The sequence below is a fragment of the Hyla sarda genome, chromosome 4 (assembly GCF_029499605.1).
Source record: "Hyla sarda isolate aHylSar1 chromosome 4, aHylSar1.hap1, whole genome shotgun sequence".
In the NCBI taxonomy this organism is placed as follows: Eukaryota; Metazoa; Chordata; class Amphibia; order Anura; family Hylidae; genus Hyla; species Hyla sarda.
In genome coordinates this window covers 159620718-159638313 of record NC_079192.1, presented here as the reverse complement: position 1 = coordinate 159638313, position 17596 = coordinate 159620718, and the positions used below count along the sequence as shown (strand labels likewise).

Here is a 17596-nt window from a genome sequence, read left to right as displayed (position 1 = left end):
GGCGCCGTCTCCAGGAACCCCTGTTCCACTACCTCCCGGAAAGGTAGGCTGCCTCGAAGCAGGTGGTCTCCCCCGGGAATGTTTGGCTCCAGAATTTCCACTCCTCCCACCATGCTGACTGCCAACCGTGCTACCGCCTTGCTGCCTCAAGGGCAGCAACTCTCTTCTCTTGATGATGATGAAGCCCCTTCTGAACCCGGCTTCCAATTGCAATCGACTTCATCATCATCAACAGGTGTGTGCACGTCACTGATGTCCTCCTCAGGTTCCACAACTGTGTCTGCTTCAGAACCCTGAACCCTTGCAACATCGCCTCCCACGTCACTCTCTGCATCACTACTTGGCCGCCTAGCAGAGTAAGCGGCGCATGTCTCCTCCCCTTCTTGGCTGGGCAGTAGCGGCTGACTGTCCACTATTAGATCGTCATCAGTGAATAGTGGAGCTGAACCCACAGCATAAGATACTTCTGTAGGAGAGGGAACAGCATAAGACAAAAGCAATGGGAGGACAGGGACTGCTCCAGGGCCATGCCAACTGAGTGTTGTGTCTGAGGAACCCACCGACTGTTGACTGGGGGTGTCAGATGTCACTTGTGATGATGTGGATGAGTGTGTTAACCAATCAACGACGGCAGATGGGTTGCTGGTCGAGACACGACCGCTAGCTGATAACAGGAGCTCAGGTTTCTCGAAGCGACTCCTGTTGCCACTCGCCCCAAGTCTGCTGCCAACTCTGCCTGAAGTATTTAGGCCTCTGCCACTCCTCTGTGCGCGTCCTGGCACTTCTCTGCCTGACATACTTAGTGCGTATATGAGGGTATTACAATACACTACACTACTCTTTTAACAGTTTTTGTCTAGAACAGCAGCAGGTGATTACTTATGGCTGTCCTTTCACAGTATATAGCCCCTTGACAGATTAACAGGTACAAAATGGTACAATACTTGGATGTACGTATTCGGTATGCACTGATGAGGCCAGTAATATGAGCAACAATACGCAGAAAAAAATCTGTATTTTTGTAAAACACCAGCCGGTGAGTACTATTGTTTGGACTTTCACAGTATGTAGCCCTTTGACAGATTAACAGGTACAAAATGGTACAATACTTGGATGTACGTATGCGGTATGCATTGATGAGGGCAGTAATATGCGCAACTATAAGCAGAAAAAAATCTGTATTTTTGTAAAACACCAGCCGGTGAGTACTATTGTTTGGACTTTCACAGTATGTAGCCCCTTGACCGATTAACAGGTACAAAATGGTACACTACTTGGATGTAAGTATGCGGTATGCACTGATGAGGGCAGACAAATGCGCAACAATGCGCAGAAAAAAAATATGTCTTTTTATAAAACACCAGCCAGTGAGTACTATTGTTTGGACTTTGACAGTATGTAGCCCCTTGACAGATTAACACAGGGGTGTCAAATTCAAATTCATCGGGGGCGCATCAGCAGTTTGGTCACCCTCAAAGGGCCGGTTGTATCTGTAGGACCCCTCCCCCCCCCCACATACTGTATATGCCGGCATATAAGACGACTGGGTGTATAAGACGACCCCCAACTTTTACAGTTAAAATGTAGAGTTTGGGATATACTCGCCATATAAGACTACCCCTCCTACCGCAATGTACAGTACCTTGTAGTTCCCCCCACATTAGGTAGGCAGCATGTTCCCCCACATTAGGTTGGCAGGATAGTTCTTCCCACATTTGGTTGGCAGTATAGTTCCCCCCACATTAGGTTGGCAGTATAGTTTCCCCCCACATTAGGTAGGCAGTATAGTTCCCCCCACATTAGGTAGGCAGTATAGCTCCCCCCACATTAGGTAGGCAGCATGTTCCCTCACATTACGTTGGCAGTATAGTTCCCCCCACATTAGGTAGGCAGTATAGTTCCCCCCACATTAGGTAGGCAGCATGTTCCCTACATTAGTTGGCAGCATGTTCCCCCACATTAGGTTGGCAGTATAGTTCCTCCCACATTAGGTTGGCAGCATAGTTCCCCCCCACATTGGGTTGGCAGTATAGTTCCCCCCACATTAGGTAGGCAGCATGTTCCCCCACATTAGTTGGCAGCATGTTCCCCCACATTAGGTTGGCAGTATAGTCCCCCCCACATTAGGTTGGCAGTATACTTCCCCCCACATTAGTTAGGCAGTATAGCTCCCCCCAAATTAGGTAGGCAGCATGTTCCCCCACATTAGTATGCAGCATGTTCCCCCACATTAGGTTGGCAGTATAGTTCCCCCCACATTAGGTTGGCAGCATGTTCCCCCACATTAGTAGGCAGCATGTTCCCCCACATTAAGTTGGCAGTATAGTTCCCCCCCACATTAGGTAGGCAGCATGTTCCCCCACATTAGTAGGCAGCATGTTCCCCCACATTAGGTTGGCAGTATAGTTCCCCCCCACATTAGGTAGGCAGCATGTTCCCCCACATTAGTTGGCAGTATAGTTCCCCCCACATTAGGTTGGCAGCACCCCCCCTCCCTCCCCATAGACATACAGCCTCCAGCCATATACAGTGTATGGCTGGAGGCTGTATGTCTGTGTGCTGCCCCCACTGTGATTCGGTCACCACTCCTCTGGCCCGGGGTCACAATCTACTGCTATGGCCTATGGACCATAGCAGTAGGTGCCAGGATCGGTCGCTGAACGCTGAAGAAGATAACGCGCCGCCTGTCACTTACCAGGCCCCGGCCGGTGCGCATCCTGCGATGATCCTGTCGTCCTCCTGGTCCTCCCGTGTCTCTATGGTTGTATGCACGGGTCACTGACGTCCCGTGCGTACAACCATAGAGGCGGAGGACCAGGAGGACCGAAGGAGGATCGCTAGAGGCCAGACGTTCTCTGGCTTGTAGGCTGCCACGCATGCGCTGAAGAGGCGTGTAAAAAAAAGCGTAAAAATAAAATAAGCGACAATAAAAGGTGAAGGCTGGCAGCCGGCGGCGGCTACGCGGGCCACATGACGAGGTCTGGCGGGCCGGATTCGGCCCGCGGGCCTTGTGTTCGACACCCATGGATTAACAGGTACAAAATGGTACAATGCTTGGATGTACCTATGCGGTGTGCACTTATGAGGGCAGTAATATACGCAACTATAAGCAGAAAGAAATCTGTATTTTTGTAAAACACCAGCCGGTGAATACTATTGTTTCGAGTTTCACAGTATGTAGGCCCTTGACAGATTAACAGGTAGAAAATGGTACAATACTTGGATGTACATATGCGGTATGCACTGATGAGGGCAGAAAGATGCGCAACAATACGCAGAAAACATCTGTATTTTTGTAAAACACCAGCCTGTGAATACTATTGTTTGGACTTTCACGGTATGTAGGCCATTCCCAGATTAACAGGTAGAAAATGGTACAATACTTGGATGCATGTATGCGGTATGTACTGATGAGGGCAGACAAATGCGCAACAATACGCAGAAAAAAAAATTGTCTTTTTATAAAACACCAGCTGGTGAGTACTATTGTTTGGACTTTCACAGTACCGTATGTAGCCCCTTGACAGATCAACAGGTACAAAATGGTACAATACTTTAATGTACGTATGCAGTATGCACTGATAAGGGCAGTAATATGCGCAACTATGCGCAAAAAAAAAATCTGTATTTTTGTTAAACACCACCCGGTGAGTACTATTGTTTGGACTTTCACAGTATGTAGCCCCTTGACAGATTAACAGGTAAAAAATGGTACAATACTTGGATGTACGTATGCGGTATGCACTGATGAGGGCAATAATATGCGCAACAATACGCAGAAAAAATAAGTATTTTTTAAAAACACCAGCAGGTGACTACTTTTGCCAGGAGTCAGGACTTTCCCTGTATCTAGACTTGTTACAGATACAGAATAGTAGACTGCTTTGATGTAGGCATGTGTTATGCACGAATGAGGGCAGACAAATGCACTACAGTCTGCTGAAAAATAACATATTTCTGAACAGCAGCAGGACCCAACAGTGCAGCACCACAAAAAAATAAAAAAATAAATACAGGGATTAAACCCTAATTTGCACTCTGCCCCGCTCTGCTGCAATGCTCAATAATGTGAATAGGAGGTTTAGATATCAATGATCCTTCTCAGAGTAACAGCACAGCACTCTGCACTCCTGTCTTTCCCCAATGCTGATGTGACTAGAAGTTGCAGTGTAATGCTGTGGTATGAGCTATTCACACACACACAGTCCCGTTCTCTCTATCTCTGAGTGCATAGATGAAATGAAGAGAGGCAAGATGGCTGCCGATTATATAGGGGCTGTGACATCACAGGGGTCAGTGAACACTGATAGGCTGCATCCCACATGTGATTCAGGGTCAGCCCGCCTACCTTCATTCCCGCCGCTGTTTTCCACCCTCCCATAATCCCCTGCCCCATGTACTCACATGGGGATCCGCCATTTTAGGTCTCCAATAGCTTGGAACGCTGTAAAATGGAGTTTAATGAAGCAATTCGCGCAATAGATTTGCGGCGATATTCGCATTCGTTGCAAATCAAATTTTTCATGAAATTCGTAAGGAATTCGGATTCATCAGCTTCGGTTCGCTCATCTCTATTTCTAACCATAGAATTTTTGTACATACTGCTTGCAAAGGGGTTGCCTTTGCTCTGAATTGTTTGGCTTCAAGATCTGATCCTGTAATTAAACTGTTAAGGCATTTAGTTTTAGTTTGTTTACGTTTTAATGTTTTGGTTAAAGCGGTATATATTAACCCCTTCTGGACCGAGCCCTTTTTCACCTTAAGGACCAGAGCATTTTTTGAACATCTGACCACAGTCACTTTAAACATTAATAACTCTCGGATGCTTTTACTTATCATTCTGATTCCGAGATAGTTTTTTCGTGACATATTCTACTTTAACATAGTGGTAAAATTTTGTGGTAACTTACATCCTTTCTTGGTGATGTTGAGAAAGGGAGGAGACTCCTGAAACCTCCAGCAGCTCGCATGCTAGCGAGCGTTTTCACACCCCCTCAGAATTAGCGTCCACATGGCCAGGAACACACCGTCCAGCAAGCAGCAAGTCTGGGATGGAAGGTTCTGAAGACACCGAGTGGAATAACCTCTGAGCAGTCTATTGAGCACCGGGTGATTATGTTCTGTATATCTCTCTGCTATTTTGTACATGGATAAATTTGGAGATAAAGAACTTTTTAAGTGCAATTCCCAGTCTATGTCTGTTTCTACATATATATCCTTTCTTGGTGAAAAATCCCAAAATTTGATGAAAAAATTGAAAATTTAGCATTTTTCTAATTTTGAAGCTCTCTGCTTGTAAGGAAAATGGAAATTCAAATAAAATGTATTTTTGGTTCACATATACAATATGTCTACTTTATGTCTACTTTATGTTAAGTTTATGTCATAAAATTGACGTGTTTTTACTTTTGGAAGGCACCAGAGGGCTTCAAAGTTCAGCAGCAATTTTCAAATTTTTCACAAAATTTTCAAATTCGATATTTTTCAGGTACCAGTTCAGTTTTGAAGTGGATTTGAAGGGTCTTCATATCAGAAATACCCCATAAATGACCCCATTATAAAAACTACACCCCCCAAAGTATTCAAAATGACATTCAGTCAGTGTTTTAACCCTTTAGGTGTTTCACAGGAATAGCAGCAAAGTGAAGGAGAAAATTCCAAATCTTCATTTTTTACACTCGCATGTTCTTGTAGACCCAATTTTTGCATTTTTGCAAGGGGTAAAAGGAGAACATTTTTACTTGTATTTGTAACCCAATTTCTCTCGAGTTAGCACATACCTCATATGTCTATATAAAGTGTTCGGGGGGCGCAGTAGAGGGCTCAGAAGGGAAGGAGCGACAAGGGGATTTTGGAGAGAACATTTTTCTGAAATTGTTTTTGGGGGGCATGTCACCTTTAGGAAGCCCCTAGGGTGCCAAAACAGCAAAAAAAAAACATACCATTTTGGAAACTAGACCCCTTCAGGAACGTAACAAGGAATTAAGTGAGCCTTAATACCCCACAGGTGTTTCATGACTTTTGCAAATGTAAAAAAAAAATTTTTTTACCTAAAATGCTTGTTTTCCCAAAAATTTAACATTTTTAAAAAGGATAATAGCAGAAAATACCCCCCAAAATTTGAAGCCCAATTTCTCCCGATTCAGAAAACACCCCATATGGGGGTGAAAAGTGCTCTGCTGGCGCACTACAGGTCTCAGAAGAGAAGGAGTCACATTTGGCTTTTTTGAAGGAAATTTTGCTCTGGGGGAGACGGGCCCGATCAGCCAGTCATTCCGGGTCACCGGGTCACTGGAGACCCGATTGACCCAGAATCCGCCGCAGATCGCTGGACTGAATTGCCCAGCGATCTGCGGCCATCGCCGACATTGGGGGACATAATGACCCCCCTGGGCGATATGCCGGGATGCCTGCTGAACGATTTCAGCAGGCATCCGGCACCGGCTCCGCTCCAGCTAGCGGCTGGGGCCGGAAATGCGCAGGGCGCAAGGACTTGGAAATGGGGGCGTATGGATATGCCCTGTGTCCTTAAGGGGTTAAAGGTTGTTTTAATGATGTTGCTGACTCTTTATCACATGGACAGTTTTCCAGGATTTACTAGCTATGTCCTGGCGCAGATCGGGAGGGTGTCCCATGTCCACCATATCTTTGGAGCCTTGTCCTAGAATAAGTCAACATTTTGCACAACTGTCAATTTCTCCTAAAACTTGGTCTGTCTACTGTAAGTCTTGGTCTTTATGGTGTGAGTTCTGCATTTCTAATGGTGCTGATGTTTCTAACTCTACTGTTGATACTTTTGGTTTTCTAGCTGTTTGTTTGGAGAAACGTTGGTCACATAGTTATGTTCAGTCGGATGTCTCTGGTGTTTCTTTTTTCCAAAAATGGTTCTGCATCTGTCCTCTTACCTCTTTGTTTCAGGTTGAGCAGGTGTGGTAGCTAGAAATGAGCGAACTTTTCAAAAATTCGATTCGGACGTTTCGCCGAATTTTCCCGAAAAGTTTGTTTCGATCCAAATTTGTTCACGGCGAATCAATATTAAAAAAGGCTATTTCTAGCCTACATACAGCCTCTATAGGGGTATAGAACACTTTGCTGTGTCCTAAAACGCATATGGAGTGTGCTGGGGTAGTGAAATAATACTGTTATTCAGAATAGCATGCAGATTACCGTCATCGCTCTTAGAATCACTGCCGCACAGCAGCACAATGATAGAGCCTCGTGGTGGCATCAGTGTCAGGAGACCATATAGTGACTGAATGACATAGCGTGGACATGTTGGCAGCAAGAGGAGACCATTTAGTGGCTGAATGGCACAGTGTGGAGTTGGCTGATGCACTAGTACACTACACACCAGGGCTCCACAATCCCCCCCAAAAAAACAACACAATATATGAAATTTTTGACAAAGATTTCTCATTGGTAGCACCCGCTATCCAAAAATTTGAAATTTCCAAAACCAGGCCCCACCCCTGCGGCATCAGTAACCCATATATTGCCTGCATGACACAGCCTGGAGTTGGCTGGTGCAAGAGTACACACCAGGGCTTCACAATCCCCCCCCAAAAAAACAACACAATATATGAAATTTTTGACAAAGATTTCTCATAGGTAGCACCTGCTATCCAAAAATTAGAAATTTCCAGTCCCAGGCCCCACCTCTGCGGCATCAGGAACCCATATATTGCCTGAAGGACACAGCCTGGAGTTGGCTGATGCACCAGTACACACCCAGGCTTCACAATCCCCTCCAAAAAACAACAACATTTTAGAAATGTTTTAAAGTAATACCTTTGTCTAAGAACAAGCGCATATCCAACAGTTCACCAGACTCTATAATGCAGGACGGTGGACCACCCAAAGACATTCTTCTGAAAAAAAATAAACCACACAATGTTTGAAATTTTTTACAAAAACTAATTCAATATGTGTGTAAGCGCATCTGTCTCCAAAAGATCAGATCACCAAAGGACTTTTTTCGCCCAAAATGATGAAGCAGAGTTAATCCCTGTCCGTTTTTTTTTTCATTAAAAAATCACACGCAACAAGCGATCCATTGTGCAACGATTAGCATTCTGGAAAATTCAATTTTATTACCGCTAAAATTATCAGTAAATTAAAAAACAAACATTACCCAAGAGTGTTTAATTACCCCATACATTACACCAGGAGCAGTCAGGAGTAGGCCTCAGCAGTACCCAAGAGGCTTTGATAACCCCCTACCTGTGCACGATCAATTGCGAGATCAAGCAATACCAGGTGTGTTATGCCCTCAGATTTCTGGGGCTGCAGGCACACTCCACTGAACGGATTAGCGTGTCTCTATCTTTTATCGACCGGTGCTGGTAACCTGCTAACTCCCGGAAAGGTAAGCTGCCACAAAGCAGGTGGTCTCCCCGGGGAACGATTGGCTCCAGAATTTCCACTACTGCCACACTACGCTGACTGCCAACCGTGCTACCGCCTTTCTGACTCAAGGGCAACCTGCAACTCTCTTCTCCCCATGATGAACCCCCCCTTCTCCTGAGATCGAGCAATAACAGGTGTGTTATGCCCTCAGATGTCCGGGGCCGCAGGCGCGCTCCACTGAACGGATTAGGGTGTGTCCATCTTTTTTGGTAGCACCCGCAATCCGAAAATTTTTAATTACCAGACCAAGGCCCCTCCTCTGCGGCATCAGGAACCCATAGATTGCCTGAAAGACACAGCCTGGAGTTGGCTGATGCACAAGTACACACCCGGGCTTCACAATCCACCCCAAAAAAACGCAAAATTTTATTGAAATTGTCTGACAAAATACCTGTTTTTTAAAAACAAGCGCATATACAGCAGTTCAGAAGACTCCATAATGCAGGATGGTGGACCACCAAAAGACATTCTTCTCAAAAATAATAAACCACACAATGTTTGAAATTTGGTTAAAAAAAATGATTACATGTGTGTAAGCGCATCTGTCTCCAAAAAAAACGATGACAAAAGGATTCTAATCGCCAAAAATGATTAAGCAGAGTTAATCCCTCTCCATCTATTTATATATTTTTTTCATTAAAAAATCACACGCAACAAGCGTTCCGTTGTGTAACGGTTAGCATTCTGCAAAATTCAATTTTATTACTGATAAAATTATCAGTAAATTTAACAATAACACTACCCAAGAGTGTTTAATTACCCCATACATTGCACCAGGAGCAGTCAGGAGTAGGCTTCAGCAGTACTTAAGAGGCTTTAATAACCCCTTACCTTGCCCAATCATTTGCGAGATCGAGAAATAACAGGTGTGTTATGGCCTCAGATGTCCTGGGCCGCACTAGCGCTCCACTGAACGGATTAGCGTGTCTCTATCTTTCAAGGACAGGTGCGTGTTGCACGCTGAAACCAGTTCGTGATAGGGATCTGGGATTGCAATTATTTAACCTTAAAACGAGGAATTACCAGTAAGTGATGGTCATAAGCTGGCATTGATTAAGTCCCTGCCCTTTGTACACACCGCCCGTCGCTATAAACGATTGGATTAGTTAGTGAGTTGGTTAGTGAGGTCCTTGGATCGGCCCAGGCGGGGTAGGAGAAGGCCCTGGCAGAGCGCCGAGAATTTAACGATCATTGTTGAAATTTGCATTAAGCATGTATTTAGCTACTGCTAAACATCCAAAAATGTAAGGCCCAAGGCCAGAGGCACCAGGGAGGCAAGTAGTTCCTGAAAGACACAGAATGAGTCTGGAGCATGCATTTGCAGTACCCAAGAGGTTTTCATAACCCCTTACATTTAAAGATCAATGTTTACATTTGCATTAAGCATGTATTTAGCTACTGCTAAACTTCAAAAAATTATAGGCCCAAGGCCTGAGGCACCAGGGAGGCAAGTAGCTTGTGAAAGACACAGAATGAGTCTGGAGCAGTCATTAGCAGTACCCAAGAGGGTTTCATAACCCCTTACATTTAAAGATCAATGTTGACATTTGCATTAAGCATGTATTTAGCCACTGCTAAACTTCAAAAAATTATAGGCCCAAGGCGAGAAGCATCAGTTTTCCCCATATTAGGAGCATAGTTGTCCCCCAGATTAGGCAGCATAGATGTCCCCCACATTAGGAGCATACTTGTCCCCCAGATTAGGCAGCATAGATGTCCCCCAGATTAGGCAGCATAGATGTCACCCATATTAGGCAGCATAGATGTCCCCCAGATTAAGCAGCATAGATGTTCACCAGATTAGGAGCATAGTTGTCCCCCAGATTAGGCAGCATAGATGTCACCCAGATTAGGCAGCATAGATGTCCCCCAGATTAGGAGCATACTTGTCCCCCAGTGTAGGCAGCATAGATGTCCCCCAGATTAGGAGCATACTTGTCCCCCAGATTAGGCAGCATAGATGTCCCCCAGATTAGGAGCATAGTTGTCCCCCAGATTAGGCAGCATAGATGTCACCCAGATTAGGCAGCATAGATGTCCCCCAGATTAGGAGCATAGTTGTCCCCCAGATTAGGCAGCATAGATGTCACCCAGATTAGGCAGCATAGATGTCCGCCAGATTAGGAGCATAGTTGTCCCCCAGATTAAGCAGCATTGATGTCCCCCAGATTAGGAGCATACTTGTCCCCCAGATTAGGCAGCATAGATGTCCCCCGATTAGGAACATAGTTGTCGCCCAGTTTAGGCAGCATAGATGTCACCCAGATTAGGCAGCATAGATGTCCCCCAGATTAGGAGCATACTTGTCCCCCAGAGTAGGCAGCATAGATGTCCCCCAGATTAGGAGCATACTTGTCCCCCAGATTAGGAGCATACTTGTCCCCCAGATTAGGCATCATAGATGTCCACCAGATTAGGAGCATAGTTGTCCCCCAGATTAGGAGCATAGTTGTCCCCCAGATAAGGAGCATAGTTGTCCCCCAGATTAGGCAGCATAGATGTCACCCAGATTAGGCAGCATAGATGTCCCCCAGATTAGGCAGCATAGATGTCCCCCAGATTAGGAGCATAGTTGTCCCCCAGATTAGGCAGCATAGTTGTCCCCCAATCAGCCGGTCAGAGCCAATCAAAGGGCTGTATGTGGCCGTACAATGCCCAGGTCTGCCCCAGAGGGTTTCATAACCAACCACAATAGAGAAAATGTTGTTGTAGGAGCATGGTTAATCTACTCAGACCCATCTGTCATTGGTGGCTGGAAATCGTGGCTGATCCATCCCTGATTCATCTTGACAAACGTCAGTCTCTCCACATTTTTAGTGGACAGACGAGTTCGCCTTGGGGTGACTATGGCCCCGGCCGCACTAAACACCCACTCTGATGGCACACTACTGGCCGGGCAGGACAGCTTTTCCAGGGCAAACTCCGCTAGTTGCGGCCATAAATCGAGTTTGGCTGCGCAGAAGTCCAGCGGATCTTCAACGGTTGTTGGCAGGGTCATGTCGAGGTAAGCCACCACCTGCTGGTTCAGGTCCTGCTCCATGTCCACCTGCTGCTGATGAGTAGCTTCACTATGCGGCTGAAGGAAGCTACTCATTAGCGACTGTAGACTCAGGCTGCTGCTGATTGAGCCGGTACTGCTCCTGCCACCCCTCCCCTCCCCAGCAGCCGTGGCAGTGGAAGGTGAGCGCAGAGGGCCCCCCGAGTCAAACCTGCGAGTGGATGGACCATGTAGCCGATAGGCATCGGCCAACCGACTATGTAGAAGCTCCCTGAAGTAGGTCAATTTGTCCTCCCTCTCAGTGGGTGTAAAAAAGGCCCCCATTCTGGGCCAGTAGCGAGGGTCTAATAAGATGGAGATCCAGAAGTCATCACGCGGACGAATTTTGACAATTTGGGGGTCACTACGCAAGCAACTCAGCATGCATCGTGCCATTTGTGACAGTGACTTTGTGGGACTACCTGCCTACATCTCCACTGCATACTGCCACGGTGTGTCTGGGTCCTCTGTCTCGCCTCCCTCGTAATAACCCTCCAGCTCCTCTGGCTGCTCCTGTCCAATGACCAGAAACAACGGCCATCTCATCCACCGTAAACTGTGCTCCGCTCTGCCCCTCATCATCCTCCTCCAGTTCATCCCCTGCAGGACTCATGTAGCCTTCTGATGTAGGTGCAACATCTCCATTGCCGTTACCAGCCATGTTTTCAAAAAAAATTTGGAGTAAATGTAGGAGTGGAATTACGTTGTTCATGGCGTAATTCGAGCAACTAACAAAAAAATGTGGCTTCCTCAAAGGGCCTCAGCAAACGGCAGGTGTCACGTATGAGCTGCCACTCGTTCACATTGAAGTTACACAGGGGAGTACTCCTATCTGCTTGCTTGTATCATCAAAAAATATGTGATGCTTTTCTTTGTTAGTATAGTATGTCCAACATATGGAGGGTGGAATTCCAACGTGTGGCAACGTCACAAATGAGACTATGTTGTGGGATACCGTTCTGACACTGCAGCTCAAGCAAAGTGTGCTTGGCTGTGTACGAGTGGCTGAAGTGCATGCACAGTTTCGTTGCCATTGTCAGGACGTCTTGCAAATGGGGTGAAGACTTGATGGAACTTCTTGACAACCAGATTCAACACGTGTGCCATGCAGGGCGAATGGTTCACACTTCCTTGTCGCAGAGCGGCCACAATGTTCTTCCCATTGTCGGTCACCATGGTTCCCATTTCCAGATTTCGTGGAGTAAGCCATACTCGGATTTCTTCCCTAATGAACTTTAGCAGTTCCTCCCCTGTGTGACTCCGTTCGCCAAGGCAAACCATGTGAAGGACGGCTTGACACCGCTGTGCCCTACACATGTGGTACGATGAAGGGCCACCAAGATTTGGACGCGCAGTGGAGGCCGAGGACACGGGGGAGGAGGCACACACTGTAAAAGGACCAACTGCCTGGAAGCCAGAGCGTGGAGGAGGAAGCGGTGTGACCTGTCCAAGTTGCTGTTGTGGCTGTGCAGGAACAACATTTACCCAGTGGGCCGTAAAAGACATGTATTGTCCCTGCCCGTAGTTACAGCTCCACACGTCGGCACTGCCGTGAACTTCTGAACACACCGACAGGCTCAAGGACTGGCCCACCTTCTCTTGTACAAACTTATGCAGGGCTGGTACTGCCTTCTTCGCAAAGAAATGACGGCTTGGGACTCTCCCCCTCGGCTCGGCACAAGCCATCAATTCCCTGAAAGCTGCAGAGTCCACCAGTTGGAAAGGGAGGGACTGCAACACCAGCAACTTAGACAGGAGCACATTCAACTTCTGCACCGTTGGATGAGTGGTCGCATACTGTTGTCTCTTGGAAATGGCTTTGCTGAACGATTGTTGGCGGAATGGCTGACTACGAGCGGAAGAAGCAGGAGCGCAAGAAGGAGGGTTTGACACAATGCTCCCTTCGGCTGAGGTGGTGGAGCCTTGGCTGGATGACGGAGGGAGCGGATGGCCACTGGGTGATGCGGCAGAATGGACCACTACCTTGGAGCCACGGTTATCCCAAGCCGCTTTATGGTGGCGAATCATGTGTTGACGCAGGGCCGTGGTGCCGAGATTGGGACCCTGGCCACGCTTCACTTTCTGCCGACAGATTTTGCATGTGACTACGCTAAGGTCCTCCGGATACTTTATGAAGATCAACCACACTGAGTAGCTGATTTTCCCACCCACAGTCCGCACTATTTCACTGATATTGGCGCCGTCTCCAGGAACCCCTGTTCCACTACCTCCCTGAATGGTAGCTTGCCGCAAAGCAGGTGGTCTCCCCCTGGCACGTTTGGCTCCTGAATTTCCACTACTACCACCACGCTGATTGCCAACCGTGCTATCGCCTTGCTGCCTCATAGACAAAGAGCAAATCTCTTCTCCTGATGATGATGAAGCCCCGGCTTCTGCACCCGGCTCCCAATTGCGATCGGCTTCATCATCATCAAAAGATGTGAGCACGTCACTGATGTCCTCCTCATGTTCCACAACAGTGTCTGCCTCAGGACCCTGAACAATTGAAACACTGCCTCCCACGTCACTATCCGCATCACTACTTGCCCGCCTTGCAGAGCAAGCGACGCATGTCTCCTCACATTCTTGGCTGCCCATTAGCTGCTGACTGTCCTCTATTGGATTGTCCTCAGTAAATAGTGGAGCTGAACCCAAAGCATGAGATATTTCTTTGGGAGAGGGAACAGCATAGGACAAAGGCAATGGGATTACGGGGACTGCTCCCAGGCCATGCCAACTGAGGGTTGTGTCTGAGGAACCCACCGACCCTTGACTGGGGTTGTGAGATGTCGCTTGTGATGATGGGGATGAGTGTGAAAACCAATTGACGAGGAGAGATGGGTCGACGACACGACCGCTGGGTGTTAACGGGAGCTCAGGCCTATTGCTGCGACTCCTGCTGCCACTAGCCCCAAGTCTGCTGCCAACTCTGCCTGACGTATGTAGGCCTCTGCCCCTTCTCTGTGCACGTCCTGGCACTTCCCTGCCTGACATACTTAGTGCGTTTATGAGGGTATAGAACAGCAGCATGCGATTACTTACGGCTGTCCTTTCAAAGTATATAGGCCCTAGACAGAATAACAGTTACTAAATAGTATACTCCTTTGTTGTATGTATGCCCTTTGCAATGATGAGCACACTGGTATGCGTATTTCTACGCAGAAAAAACACTTTTTTTTTAAATACACCAGCCGGTGTATACTAATGTGTGGAATAGCACTGAATTTATCACTGAGACAGAAATACAGGTACTAAATAGTACACTACTTGGTTGTATGTATGCCCTTTGCAATGATGAGCGCACTGTTAAGGGTATTTGTACGCAGGAAAAACTTTTTTTTTCTTTAATACACCGCCAGGGGTATAACATGTGGTATAACACTGAATTTAGCACAGAGACAGAAAAAAGGGTAGTATATGGTACGCTATTTGCTTGCATTTAGGCCCTTTGCAATGATAAGGCCACTGTTAAGCGTATTTGTACGTAGGAAAACCATTTTTTTTTTCTTTAATACACCGGCAGGTGTATAACGTGTGGTATAACACTGAATTTAGCACAGAGACAGAAAAAAAGGTAGTATATGGTACGCTATTTGCTTGTATATAGGCCCTTTGCAATGATAAGGCCACTGAAAAAGCGTATTTGTACGCAGGAAAAACTTTTTTTTTCTTTAATACACCGGCAGGTGTATAACGTGTGGTATAACACTGAATTTAGCACAGAGACAGAAAAAAAGGTAGTATATGGTACGCTATTTGCTTGTATATAGGACCTTTGCAATGATAAGGCCACTGTTAAGCGTATATTTTTACTCAGGAAAAACTTTTTTTCTTTAATACACCGGCAGGTGTATAACGTGTGGTATAACACTGAATTTAGCACAGAGACAGAAAAAAAGGTGGTATATGGCACGCTATTTGCTTGTATGTAGGCCCTTTGCAATGATAAGGCCACTGAAAAAGCGTATTTGTACGCAGGAAAAACTTTTTTTTCTTTAATACACCGGCAGGTGTATAACGTGTGGTATAACACTGAATTTAGTACAGAGACAGAGTAACAGGTGAAAAATGGTGAAAAGGCACTAAAGTCCACACTAATATGACTTATTTCTGAACAGCAGCAGGACCCAACAGTGCAGCACAGCAGTGTGATTTTCTGCGATCGACGACATGGGGGGTTCTCAAGACCCCCCTCAGCGATGTGCCGGGATGCCTGCTGAATAATCCCAGCAGGCATCCCGGTCCGCTCCCCAACCGGCTAGCGGCGGGACCGGAATTCCCACGGTCGTATGCATACGCCCTACGTCCTTAAGGACTCAGGATTCAGGGCGTATGCATACGCCCCACGTCCTGAAGAGGTTACAGGACATTATTGGGGCATGCCCAGGGGAATGTCAAAACTATTTTAAAGGAATACTATGATGCAGAATTTAGAACCCCCCAAATATTCCCCACGGCTGTACCTCTCTATCCATGTCATTCTTTCTTGACTAGGTCCAGCCATTCTCCCGGTGCAGCAGCGCATAGTTCTCGCCACTTCCGGGTTATGGTGGGGTGAAGGATGACGTAAAAATCGTCATCCCCCATGCTGCCTTGCTCTGATTTCCTGTCCCTCCGTGCCTCTCTACTCCTCACCCCCTCCCTTCACTTATGAACTCCCCTCCCCTGTAATTACAATAATCACGCCCCCTGCTGCCGCTCGGCATGTGAACCCAGCACTATGATGTGTGTCTCCCTCCCCCCCGCACCAAACAAAGTGAGCTCCGACGCTGAACAGTACTCGGCTCACAGCGGAGATACAGCTATTTGAGCACACGCTGCTCTCATAGCTATATCTCCCTGGTGCCTGAGAAGCAACAGGACACAGCCTCACTTGGGTAATAAAGTCCTCCCCCCCCCCACACTCAAGTGTATAATACAGTATTTCCCAACCAGGGTGCCTCCACCGGCTGGGAGTTTTAGTTTTGCAATCGCTGGAGACACTCTGTTTTGAAAAGATATATATACATAATAAAGAACATGTTTGTAATACAGTGTTTTACTGTTTTAAAGAGTACTCTGACGCGTTTGCACAGCCCAGCCAATGACGGCTGTGCAAACGATGAGTATATGAATATGTAAAGGATGGGAGTGACCGGATCGCAGGGAGGAGGGAAGGCTGAGAGAGGGGAGGAGTATGAGAGCAGTGACGTTTCGTTACAAAGATGGCCGCAGTCGGCCATACACACAGGGAACGAAATTCATAATTGTGGCAGACAGGCTGTACTTCCGGATAGCGGCAAAGTCGGGGATGCATGCAAGTGAGACAATGGAGGCAATTGACTTTCTTATGTAACTTCTTGCTGTCTTTACAATGCCATAAAATAACTTTGCTCCAGAGTACTCCTTTAAAGTGGTTCTTTTTCAGACTGCCTTTAGTTTGGCCTTCTTTTGTGCCCTCAGGGTAATTGAGTTCACAGCCCCTTATAAACAGTTTACCTATCTGATGTTAGTATTAATGATGCGGGTTTTGCTATCGTGGTCCGTTCTTCTAAAAAAGGCTCGGCAAGGGTTCATGCTTACAGGTTAACAGGCTGGAGGGTAGCCCTTTTTGTCCCTCAATTGATGACGTTTTTGGAATTGAGTCCACGCGGCCCTCAATTTTATGTTCATGAGGACAGGTAAGCACTAGTCACTTTTCAGTTTAATTTTGTTCTAAAAAATGTCGCCTGTCTATTTTTCTGTCCAATTTTCACATCAGTTCTCATTCATTCAAATTGGGGCCGCCATGGAAGTTTCAGTATAGGGCCTTGGCTCTGAACAGATCAAGAGCCTGGGCAGGTGGAAATCTAATAGGTTTAAAAATATATGTTCATCCCAACCTGCTTATTTAACTTAAAGGGGTATTCCAGGATTTTTTTTTTTCATATCAACTGGCTCAAGGAAGTTAAAGGGGTTATCCAGCATAAGGTGATTTTAGTACGTACCTGGCAGACAGTAATGGACATGCTTAGGAAGGATCTGCGCTTGTCTTGGGCTAAATGGCTATGCTGTGAGATTACCATAGCACTGTGGCTAGCTTTTTCTGAACTTGTATTTCCTGTTTTCAGTTTTGTTGTTTGCATACAAATTCCATGATTCCATTTTCTTCCTTCCCACACATGAGCTACCCCA

General features: G+C 46.5%; 1 long non-coding RNA gene across 1 annotated transcript in view; it reads right to left on the bottom strand.

Moving 5' to 3' along the window:
* The window catches only part of LOC130366926 (uncharacterized), a 51252-nt gene extending 35267 nt beyond the window's left edge, over window positions 1-15985 (bottom strand). The window contains exons 1-2 of the long non-coding RNA XR_008892001.1: window positions 15907-15985; window positions 7789-7868 (exon numbers count right to left, since the gene is read on the bottom strand). This is a non-coding gene — a long non-coding RNA (uncharacterized LOC130366926). The remainder of the gene's footprint in view (window positions 1-7788; window positions 7869-15906) is intronic.
* Between the last annotated feature and the right edge of the window lie 1611 nt (window positions 15986-17596).